The sequence below is a fragment of the Chiroxiphia lanceolata genome, chromosome 5, assembly GCF_009829145.1.
Source record: "Chiroxiphia lanceolata isolate bChiLan1 chromosome 5, bChiLan1.pri, whole genome shotgun sequence".
Lineage (NCBI taxonomy): Eukaryota > Metazoa > Chordata > Aves > Passeriformes > Pipridae > Chiroxiphia > Chiroxiphia lanceolata.
The window spans coordinates 55751788-55764134 of record NC_045641.1 but is presented as its reverse complement, the minus strand read 5'-3'; the positions used below and the strand labels follow the sequence as shown (position 1 = coordinate 55764134).

Genomic DNA, 12347 nt, shown 5'->3' with positions numbered 1-12347 from the left:
TTTATAGAGGTTCCTCAGCTCTATTCCAACCTGTTGAGAGAACAGGTTACATCCTCCAGTGACTTCCTACATTTTGCACAGCCTTTATCAGAGGCTGATGAAGAGGAATAGGTCGATGAAGGAGAAAGATGGCTCCTGGGATCCCGATCCAACAAAGCATTTGGTGGGACAGAACCTTGGGGGAAGGGATCTGTGGGTCTGTGTTACCCCTTCCCTCTACAGAAGTAAAATCTCACTGCAGACCTGAAAAGATCATTTCCCTCTGGTGATATAGGGCCTAAAGAGCACATTTTCCTTCTGCTTTTAAGCTTTGTTCTGAAGAAATACGGGCTGCTGAGTGAAGATGATAGTTGGACTGACTTCTCTACTGAGATTTATAAACCTCTCTTATGAAACATTTATATGAAACACTTCATAATCCACCAGTCCTGCCAATTTACCAGAATTGGAAAGAAGGATTTTCCTTCTGGGTGAAGGCAGCCAAAGACATTCCACACATCTGCCGTCAACACATGTACACGCAATCTCCACAACAGAGGTAACAAGAATATTTTTGTTTTGTGCAGTTCTTCTAACCTGTAGTCGTTCTTCATTACATGAGGTTCTTAAGTATTTTAACTAAACTAGTGTGAAACTTGTGTTTCACAATAACCTCTGCTAGCATCCTCCTCTGATAAATACAGTACACTCCTTTCCTTGCTTCCTTCTGGTATTGGGATTTAAACAAAGAAAAACTCAATAACGTTTACACATTTCCACATGGTTTCATGTAACAACATTAGTTTCATATGTTTTGGTATATCACAAAGATTTAGATACACTCATCATCCATGTATTCAGATTTTTGAGTTTTGAGTTTAAACTGAAACATCAAGTGAGAAGAATTTTTCATGGCCACAGGTTTTTACTGCAAATGCTATTATGCAGCTTGATTCTGCCTCCTGGGTACCATAAGCAGTAATAAGTTTTTTTTTTTTTAAATGGCCAGAAGATGTCAAGTAATGCAAGAACACTAAGTTTGGGGCCTTGGGGAATGTATTTTCCCCTTTATCTATTTTATAGCTTTTGCTCACTGAATGCAATACCATGATGATACTATTCATCTTACTGTGGAGTCTTAAGATCTTTGGATGGATTCTGTCACGTCAGCTCAGAATTTCACAAGTGAGCAGAGAGATGAACACTGACCAGTGTGCAGGTTCTTCAGGGCACAGAGCAGACAATGCCCTTCTTTCAAGCCACTAGTCGATATTTTGAATCTCCTTGATAGCACGGCCCTCAAAACTTTCAAACTTGAAACAAAAACATTGTTTCTCCCGTGGTGTTTTTGCTGACATTTATCAATGTTGTTTTCATGGAAAAACTACTTATCCACTTGTTTTACTTAGTGCTTTTCTTTAGGACAGCATAGTAGGAACAAGCATTCACTGTTATTGGAGACAGAACAGCACTCAGTGGTTAAACTTCTCAGCCAGCTGGGGTCAGGGAGTCCAAGCCAGGATTTCCCTTCACATACATTTTATTTTGTGTTCCTCCATAAGTTACAATTTCTGTCACACATTTATCACTCATTCTTTAATTGGATTATTGTTTTATTCCTATGCTAAGTATATTCTCAAACTCCATATTTCATGAGGTCATGACCTATTTCCTGAGGCTGCCATTTTGTGTATGAAATTTTCAGTAAGGGAATCAAAAACTTCAGATATCTTCTGTTCTATTTAGTAGATGTTAGCTAAGAAAGCTGTCAAAGGTGAGCAAGTATGCTTCTTTAAACAAGAACAGATACATCAGCTTGCTTCAGAATGTGCCTTCCTTGTGCTCTGGCCTCTGTGATTTGGAAAAGTATGTGTTTGAAATGAGAAATTACAATTTTTGTAGAAATAGCAGTGGATGTGTGCGTGTGTGGGTTATTCTTCTAACGTTCTCCAGAGTTCTCAAAACAGTGAAATTCTTAGTGTAACAGATTGGAAATAGGTCTGTCCTAAACCTATGAACTCCGTGGTGCTTCAGGATCTTATATTCATTCTTGATAGTGATCTTTCTAATGCTTGTTATCATCCCTTTTTTTTTTTTTTGTAGATTAGGGAGTTCTTATTTATATTAGACAATCCTAATTAAAAAATACTTGAAAGCTGCTACAGAGCCAAGCAATGCTATGTGAAAAGGACTGAATGCAGAAATCCAGAAGAAATTATCTACAGGTAATTAACCAAGTCACAGTAGGATGAGACCAGATGGAATTAAATCAATTTCAAGACATTTTTACTTTTCCAAGGATCAGTATCTTTCTGTGGTGTTGAAAAATTCTTCAGCTACATAAGTGTACCTTCCTTTTAGATAGTATTCCCCCTTTAACACTAAAATTCCTGCTACCCTTGGAAGGAAGTGGTTGCTCAGGTGACCTTCGTATTGTGCCATCCCAGAGCTGTGAATAGGAGTCATGAACAGGGCCTGCATGGTGACAGTGCACCTGAGAGGCAAACCTATAAGAGTAGTCAGCTTTAACACTCACACAATGAGGGCCAAAGGATATGTTTATTCACAGCAGACTGGTATCCAGACAAAGAGGGGGCTGGACAGGTGCAATTCTGAAATTACTGCATCCCATTTAGAAAGTGTGGTCCGAAGAGTGAGGTGCAAGCTTGGATTCAATTCCCAGGTCTACCACATGCTTCTTGTATGACCAGGACTGTAAATCCAAGCCATCAGATTTCAACAGAGAGGTGTTTAAATACCTGTGAAAGTCTGAATTCTAATTATATTTGCCTCCATTCCCCATCTGCTGAATCAGTAGCAGTATCACTTTCCTGCCTTGAGCTGAACTGTGAATGGCTTAGATACTGGGAAAGCAAGAGAGGTAAGAGCACCTGAGGAAAGAAATGACAAGTGAAGCCATTTCCCGAAGGCTTCTTGAGACTGAGCTCCTGTATGCAATCCCTTAGAAGAACTGAACTCATTTTTTGAGCCTTTTCCTCTCTACTACTTAACTTCCAACCTTTCTTTTACAGGATGCACAGAAATGTAGCATGTTGAGACATATTCCACTAAGTAAATCTGATTAAAATTGACCAACATTTCAAAAATTACTGGGGGGAGGTAAGGCACATAGGTGGTGTATAAATGCCTAAGTCTTGTTCCTTTAGAGAAAAGGAAAACCAACTTATTGTTTTCACCACAGGAACAGGTAGTTAAACAAGTCAATATAAATATATCGCTGGAAGTGTAGCTGTGCTAGTTAATCTCAGCCTGGTGGGGTTAAATGTGGTTGGCAGCAATCCCTTTGAAGGGTACCTGGAGCAGAACTGACTTGTAATCAGGTAATTTATATGTTAAAACATGTCTCAAACATCAAATATAAACATTCCACAAGAGCAACAGAGAACTTCAAAGTACACGTGCAAGATGTCGGTCCAGACAGAACCATTTGAAGGACTAGAAGAGATTTTGACAGAAGCCTCTAACGTGTCTATGAGTAATACAGCAACAGGTGGAGGTAAAACTATAACAATATCTCCTCTGCTTTGTTTTCAGCAGAGCAATGACAGAGTTTGAGATGCAATCTGAGAAGAACTTGCTTTGCAACTGTGCCATTACAGCCTCCTGGATAAAACCATTTGCATTGGTTTTGGCTCTTTTCAAAACACAGGAGAAAAAAAATCAATGCTCAATTTAAATAGCAAAGGATGAAACCATTTAGCTTTTTCAAACCTTATGACAAGTAATATAAAGTATAAAATGGAAGGGCTAAGTAGCTCTGGTAAAACTTTAATTTGTTTTTTTGTAGCTAAATTTATCACACATTTCCTAAGTGTCATTCACGTGGGTTTGTTTGATATCATCGGCATTCAACTGTATTCTGTGGATATTTTTTGGATTTTCTCCCTGTTATCAGCTACACGTGGGATTGAAATTTCTTAGTAGCACAAGTATGGTGAAAGATGCCTTATTTAATTCTACTGTGCAAGAGGACAAACTACTTAATGGTTATGCAGTGAAACCCTACATCTCCCAGGGGTGGGGATTCTGGCTTCCATTACAGCTCTGTTTTGGGTACTGCAGAGGGAGTGCAGAAGGCAGCTCAGATGAAGATGGGAAGTGAGGAAATGTGGGCTATTGCTCAGTCCAGTTCCGATGGCAAAGTTAACCCAGAGGCTGCTGGCCCTGATGTAGTGGATTTAGGGAGTACGGGCTCTGGACGGCTACAGAACTAGATTTTGCTCTGTATCATGAAAATTTATCTTTATAAAGCCCATATTCTCACACTGTGTCCATATGGCTGATTTGCAAAATAGGTAATAGGTTGATCTCTTCTTTTTGCTTGGCACATGTCATGGTTTAACCCCAGCCAGCAAGTACCACACAGCCACTCGTTCACTCGCCCCACCTCAGCAGGGAGGAGAATCACAACAAAAAAGTAAACCTCATGGGTTGAGATAATAGCATTAAAATAAAATACCATGGTATTATTACTACTAGTACTATTAGTAGTAGTAGTAGTAGTAGTAATAATAATAGTAAAAATAATAGTACTACTAGTAGTAGTAGTAGTAGAAAAAAGGAGAGAGAGGACTAAAACTCAAGAAAAACAAGTGATGCATGGCACAGTTGCTCACCACCCACTGACTCATGCCCAGCCTGTCCCCAAACAGCAATCAGCAGCTCCTGGACAACTCCCCTCAGTTTGTTTTCTGAACATAACGTTCTATGGTATGGATTATCCATTTGGCAAGTTCAGATCAGCTGTCCTGGCTGTGTGCTTCCCCAGCTTCTTGTGCACCTGCTTGCTGGCAGAGTATGAGTAGATGAAAAGTCCTTGATTTAGAGTAAACACCACTTAGCAACAACTAAAACATCAGTGTGTTATCAACATTATTCTCATACTAAATCCAAAACACAGCACTGTGCCAGCTACTAGGGAGAAAATTAACTCAATCGCAGCCAAAACCAGGACAGCATGAATGTAGGAATTCAGGACTTTCCTAGAAGAATCAGAGGTTTCCAGGGGCTGTGGCAATTGGGAGTGTTTGTAGTTTTCTTCCTGTAGACATGGGATCCCAAACTGCACTGATTCAAAGGTCTGTGTACATTACCATTGTGTCATCAGCATCACAAAACCAAAATTTTCCCCCTAGAATCTATCACACGGGTGGGATCTTAGCAGTGCCCCTTCACTGTCACTAACATACTGACTGACAGTGTCACATTTACAGTGCAGGCAGAGACATAGATTTCTTCTGTCAATTTAAACATGAAAACTGGAATTCTTCTTACTTGAATTTGTCCAAAGTTAGGACTAGGGAGAGGCTCACTCTCTAGAAGTACCTGTCTCCAGAAGGATGTTACCATCTGAACATACCTGTCTTTCTCTGTCGGCTACAGAAGGAGCTCAGATCCAGAGCCTGTACAAGAGGCCAAACGTTGAGGTGACTGATCTAAGGTAAGAAAATGAATCTAAGCTTGAAAAAATGACCAGTGGTATTTCAATTACGTTAATATTCTGAAAATGCAAGGACTGTGTCAGCTTTATTAACACTAATATTTAGGTGATTTTGCATTCAGCACCAAGAATATTGTCCTTTATAAGAAGGTGGCACTGTGGGCTCTTCATTTACTGAGACAGCCTTCCTCCCAGTTTATATATAGAAACAACATATAGAAATCTTTGTGGGGACAGAAATTCTAATATTATTTTAATGATCACTCTTATAATAGTCACAGAGAACTGGGAATCAATTGTCTCAGAAATGACTGAGGGACTGGTCCCATTGATGCACCGTTTAGATAATCACAGCTCTGTCACAGATTCTTCAGTAGAAATCAAGCACCAAATACATTTGCTATAAAATGTCTTTATTGAGATTTCAAGACAGAGTGAAACACCTTATATTTCATCTTTGTGAAGAACATTATCAGTGACTATCTTAATGTAATTACTATTTTTATTAGTCCTTCCAGTATCTTATGGACTTTTTACGCATTAGTTGAATTTATCACAGGCAATCTCTTAATCCCAGCACTGGCAGTTCATGCAGTCTATGCCTTATAATAGTCCAATACTGAAAACAGGATGTACATGACAGATTTTCAGCACAGATATTTCTAATGAGACAGTCCTTGCTGTCCTGCTTCTTAACAAAGCAGTTCTGAAGATCTGCACTAAATTTTCATGTAGGTAGAACTAACAGAAAAACAGACAAACCCACACAATCGCAGAATGGGTCAGGTTGGAAGGACCACAGTGGATCATCTGGTCACACCTCCTTGCTCACACAGGGTCGTCCTAGAGCACGTGGCACAGGATCGTGTACTTGAATATTTTCAACAATATTTCCACAACCTTTCCGGGCAATCTGTTCCAGTGCGCGGTCACCTGCACAGTAAAGTTTTCCTCATGTTCAGGTGGAACTTCCTGTGTATCAATTTCTGCCCATTTTGTCTTGTCCTATTGCTTGGCACCACCCAGAGAAGATTTAGTACCAAACTGAAATAGGGCTTCAGTCTCCTGCTGACTTCAGTAGACAGACTTACCTCTGACCCTCAAAAGGGGTTTGAATTGGCATCTGGGTCAGGGAGATACTACAGTATACAGAGTGCCCTTCAGCTTATGATCCTGAAGACTGCTCTCCTGTGTGTGTCCTTATGACTGGAAAAGGACAGCATGAAGATTATTTATGAGGAGGACAGCAGTAGAAATTTAAATATCAAGTGTTTTCTAAAGAGGGAGGAAGATACAGTCTCTCTCCCAAAGAGTCTAAATAGTGAGAAAAAGACAAAGATGGACAAAAATATGTGTAACGTGGACAAGGCATCAGATCACATTATTAATAACTGGAATATACTGCATTTTTCTTCCATCCTCTTCCTTCTACTTTCCATTATTGTTATCATCATATTCTGCTTATATTTCAGGGGTCCAGCACAGGACCTCATGTATGTGTATAGTTCAGTCAACTAAGAATAAATTAAAAGATAAATTAATGTACTCAACTTTTCTTAAGCCTCATAAAAAGTGTAATTTCTAGGCAAAATTTAAATAGAAAAAGGGCAGATACTTTTTGAACATGGCCAGAAAAAAAGATTTAATTTGGAGAACACTGTGAGAGCAAACAACAGGCCTCTGTGGAGAAGGACGTAAAGAAGTAGGTAAAACTGGAGAAATTATGATCTGACACAATAGTAAATCACCCAAAAGAAAAAAGTTTAATTGGTCCTTGGAGTTGATCCCAACCTGTGATTCAGGAGAAAGCATGAAGCCTGTGGAAAACAACAAAGAGGAATTATCTTTTAAGAGGCCAAGATCAGTAATAGTCTGACTAAAATAAGAGTTAAGGAACATAAATTCTCCAGCTGTACTTTGAATGGCCTGAGGGAAGTGTTTGTGAGGAGGTTGTAACAACTTGTGTTAGAGTAACACTGCAGGAAGCAACCGATTAAGAGGAGTGGGGTAAAGAGGTGAAAACGTGTGCTAGTGTTTGGGTGCAGCATCAAGATTCTGTTCTGCAGCGAGACTCCTTGGTTATAAGTGACCCTGGATAATTCTGATTTTTTGATGCACTGGTTTTCAAATTTACAAAACATCTCAAATGTAGAACTTCATTTTTACCATTACTTCAGTGGATCTTCACCGCAGCAATGTAAGACCTTTTTCTTTTCTTAATAAAAGGAAATATGATTAGAACATAATTGCAAAAGAATAAGCAAAATGAAATACCGTGAATGAGGAACGACACTCCAAGGTGGTTTTTTAAATTTGATTTTTTTCTCAAATTGACTGAATTGCCAGCTGGTAGTTCTCATTTAATGAAAATATTGAGATGAAGTTTGGTGGAATAGAGTTCCTTCCCTAAGCTTGTTCAGCAAATTATTTTAATAACTATGTTTTTGAAGCTGTAATAATCCCTGAATGCCTGTAACAGTTATTATCCTCATTATCACAATAATTTTTGTTGCTATAGAGATCTATATTGAAGGCATAATTTCTAAAATCATAGTGGTCATTCCCACAGTAAGTTCAGAGACTTTTTGCCACTTAACAGTATAGTTGTGTGTTTTTTGGTATTTGAAACCCAAGCTGACACTGGAGATATCACTGCAGAGTAGAAGAGTAATACAGGAATACAAATAGGAATTGATTAAGTGTTCTGTGCAAAAAAGCTGAGGACAGGGAGGCAATGCCTCTTAAACATCAAGATTCTGTTCTCTTTTTTTCCCTTTGTTGTTCACTATTACTCTTGTGGCAGAGTACTGAGAGCTGATGTGGTTGGAGTCCTGCACTGAAAGATAATCACAACTCTGGAAGGTTATAGGATAAATAGATGTGATGTTTACATTTTACACTGGGGGACTCTTAGGACTTATGCAGGATGACAGAGCAACTCAACGGTCACTGATACTAAGAGCTCCTCAGCCTACAGCATTCATTTCATTGTAGTGTGTTGCATCACAGCATCCTTCAGGCTCACTCAGCCCCAGAGCCCAGCAGTCAATCTGAAATAGAGAGGCCAGCAATCAATTAGCCCAACAGCTAAGAAGATCCATCGAACAACACCGTCGATGACTGGTTTTGCATCTTTTAAAATCTTTTAAAACAAATGTCAGTATTTGCCATAAGCAAGAATGCCAATCAGATAAATTGCTGTGTTTGGTGTAACAAGCCACGTGCTTCTTTCCATATGAAGAGTGAAAAAAGCTTGAATTGGACTGATAGCGAAGAAAGCTCAAAGTGGACCAACAATAGCAGCAGATATTTGTTTGCGGGTTTGGTGGTGGTTTACAGGATCACAGCTTTCATCTTGCCCTGTCCAGCTTCTCAGCCGATGCCAGAAATCCTTGACAGGCTCTCCTCTTTCCAATTCGCTTGAAAGCCACTACGATAGGGCTGCAGCCTGGGCAGCCCTGTGAGACAGTGGTGACAAATAATGTCCTGAGCCCAGACGAGAGAGCACGATAAGCCTCCTCAGGCTTCCTGCCTCACACAGTTAACGGTTCAGTTAGAGTGTTTTTTCTATACATATGTTTCTTAACATGAACCATCACCTGTGGGGAAAAAACCCCGTTCCCGAAGCACCTCCTGAGCGCCCGCCTGTCGCCAGCATCCCACGGGAGGGAGAGCTCCGGGGAGAGCCCGGCCCGCCGCCAGGGGGCGCCACAGCCCCGGGCTGGCTCCGGCGCGTCCGTCGCCATCGCGACGGGGCCGGGCCGGGGCGGCGCGGCCGCCAGGGGGCGCTGCCGGGGCGGGGGGGCGGCCGCGGAGCTGCGCGGGGACCCGATCCCGGCCCGGCCCGGCCCATCCCGGTCCATTCCATCCCGTCCCATCCGACCCGCGCCATGGGCAACGCTCTGCGGAAGAACCAGGCGGTGCGGCAGGCGCCCGGCGGCGCGCCCCCGGAGCGGCGGCGCCCGGCAGGTAGGCGGGCGGGCGGGGGGCACCTGCCTGGCAGCGCCTCGCACCTGGAGGGCTCCAGGCGCAGCGGGACGGGAGGGGCGGACGGAGAAACTGGCTCCAGCTTCCCGGGGAAACACCCGGGAGGGTTCCCTCTTTTGCTGCTCCCTCCCTCTGCTGCAGAACAACTTTGCTGTGCCTTCAGCAGGAGTGACTGCGGTCCGACCGCCGGTGCTGGTTACCTGTGCCCAAACACAGCCTGACTGTCTCTCGACTGGCTTTATTTGAGGCCAGCGGGGCTGGGCAGGCTGTGCCATCGTCCCGCTCACGGGAGCTCGGGGGGACGCAGGGAGCGGGGCCCTGGCCCTGGGAAGATGCAGGGAGCAGGACCCTGACCCTGGGGAGTGCGGGCAGCAGTGCTGGGTGAGGATCTCTAGCACACACTGTGGCCTGAAGGGAGCCTATGCTGGGGACCTGGAGTTAGACGGGAGCTAATGACCCTCTGGCCCATGGAGATGTTTTCTGTCTACCAGGATTGAGGCATGTTCGCACAACAGCATTGGGGAAATCTGTGTTTCATCTGTCTGATTTGTCCCTCTTGTAAGTCAGAATTTCAGGCTGAGATCCTCCTTGGACATAGCATTTACCGTGCTCTCACTGGGTCTATAAAAATCTGATGAAAGAAGAAATATAATGGGCTTGATGTAATGAATGCCTGAAAATGAACCGATGCTTACATCTGGCACTGAACAGCAGTTCTGCTTCAGTGAAAAAGCACTCTTAGGATGTAGTACTTCATTGAACATCTACTACTGAAGGAGTTTTTTCAGCTCCACCACATCCTTGGGAAAGGGGACTGTTTTTAAAGATGTGCAATGATTTGAGAACATTGACACTAAAACACCTCTGGAGTTTTAAGGTATTATATAATGTTTTAAGTCTTACTATGCATATGGAAATTGTCAGATACTTGGCAAACAAAGAATGAAAATGCCTGTGAGGAAGAATTTGTGTAAGGCACAGCAGGAGCTGGCAAATACAAATATGGGGTTTATAGCAGTTAAAACTCTGGAGATAGGCTTATTGTTATGGCTCTATATTGCTTAGTATCTTTCAATTATACCAACACAAAATCCTCCAGTCTGAGTCAAAAGCCTGGCATTGGAAGCACTGGATGTTCCTTGATCCTAAGAAGAAGGACTAGGAAAAAAAAAGGAAACTCTCAAACCACTGTCAGGAAAGTCCGGTTGCCCTTGTACTTTCAGAACAGTGCGGTGACCTGATACCAGTTAGGGTTAACCCCCAACAGTTCCCTTACCTAACGCTGCCACTACCATGTTATGATTTAGAAATACCCAGTTTAGTTTTAAATCAGATACTGAAAGCTATGCAGGTGTGGTAGCACAGAGTCTGGGACAGAGTAAACTGCTGTGGAGTTATACCCAAACCTGGTTCCTCTGGCCAACAATATATCCGCTGACACAAACTCAGAAATGAAGCCTGCATCTTTACAAGCTTTTTCAGCCTTGTGAAGCTGACTCATTTAGGGTAAATGACTTAAAAGAACATATTGTTTGGGCTTTGGTTTATATGCTCTGCTGTATCTTTGGTTTTTCGATTTAAGACATTCTGCTGCCTGTTCTACAATTCTGGCAGCATCTTAAAGTAATTCTCCAGGAAGGTTGGTTTAAAATGTGACATCAAGGTTTATATTTCAGCATGAAGGCAGCTTTGCTTCTGGGATAGTTGCACACAAGTAGATTATTATCTGAAATGGACCCAACGTTCATTTCCCAAAGGAACACGTCAAAGTTTTTAATGTCCACCAAGGACAAGAGATGAGGGAAGTTGTGGGTGCTGTTGAAGAGGTTAAATAGAAGATTAAAACAAAAAAAATTACAGAAATGTGAATAATTTACTTTAAAATGGAAACATAATTCAAATAAGCTAATTACTCATTGTTTAACTGACTCTAAAACACAAGCAATCTAAAATTAACCCCTTTCTATAGTTAGTCATAACTGGCAGTAGGGTGTTTTAATATCTCCATGCATCCCTTGGACAAAGTATATCTAAACTTAAGTGTGTTGTAGGAGGATGAAATTGGGCTACTGGTAGCTGTAAGAAGTTCTTTCTCTCTGGATCTTTTCCCACCCTTCCATCATTTTTTCAATGGTAATAATAAATTTAGTTATTAATTCACTGTAAGATCTAAAGATGTTTAACAAATAAGCAGTGGGAAACCGGCAATGAGCAAAACTGGCAAGAAAAATGGTGGCTAGCACAGGAAAAAGTAAAAATGTTAAGATAAAGTGCTTACATAGGGTTTGCATAAGGTAGCTATTAAATACATTCTCTTGTCCTTAGCTTGTGCTTTCAAAAAGGTTATTCTCAATCTTCAAATACCATTCAGTTTACTTCACCAATTGAGTTTTACATGTGCAGTGTTTATGGCATTTTGTGGATATAAAGGTATGAAATAAGGTTATTAGAAATAACTCAGAAGAGAGTGCTTTTCCTGATTTTTTTGTTAATTTGTCTCCACATCTTTTTAGCTTTTTGTATTATAAACAGGCATTTTACTGCGGAAAGGATTAAGGACAAAATTCAGAGCTATACAATAAGGGTCTAAACTTACACATCTCAGAATTAAGATAGCCTGAATTGCAGCTTTTGCTTTATAAAACGTATTATTTGTTTCTGTTGGACTGTACCTTGGCACAGCCTCAAGTGCTGCTTTTTTTCTCCCAGACCCTCATGCTAGTTGAATTTTGTGAGCAGCTGTGTTTCAGTTCAGTTTGACTTTGACATAAGTTGAAGTTGCTCAGCTTCTTTTAGGACTGGGCACTCAGGACACAGCACACAGCTGGTGGGCCTGGAAAGTTACAGTAGACATGGAATGAAATTTGGGCTGGATTCTGCAAAGGGAATTAATAAAGTATTGTTAAATGAATTGTTCCTC

General features: G+C 41.4%; 1 protein-coding gene across 3 annotated transcripts in view; it reads left to right on the top strand.

Moving 5' to 3' along the window:
* The first annotated feature begins 34 nt into the window (after positions 1-34).
* Positions 35-12347, top strand: part of TXNRD1 (thioredoxin reductase 1) — a 47706-nt gene continuing 35393 nt past the window's right edge. The window contains exons 1-3 of one of the 3 annotated variants that reach the window (XM_032688144.1): positions 35-538; positions 2083-2204; positions 5383-5440. The gene's annotated coding sequence lies outside the window, so the exon portion shown is untranslated. Of the gene's footprint in view, positions 539-2082; positions 2205-3029; positions 3321-5382; positions 5441-9369; positions 9410-12347 lie in introns of those variants that run through there. The other 2 variants (XM_032688145.1, XM_032688143.1) reach the window with 2 other exon arrangements.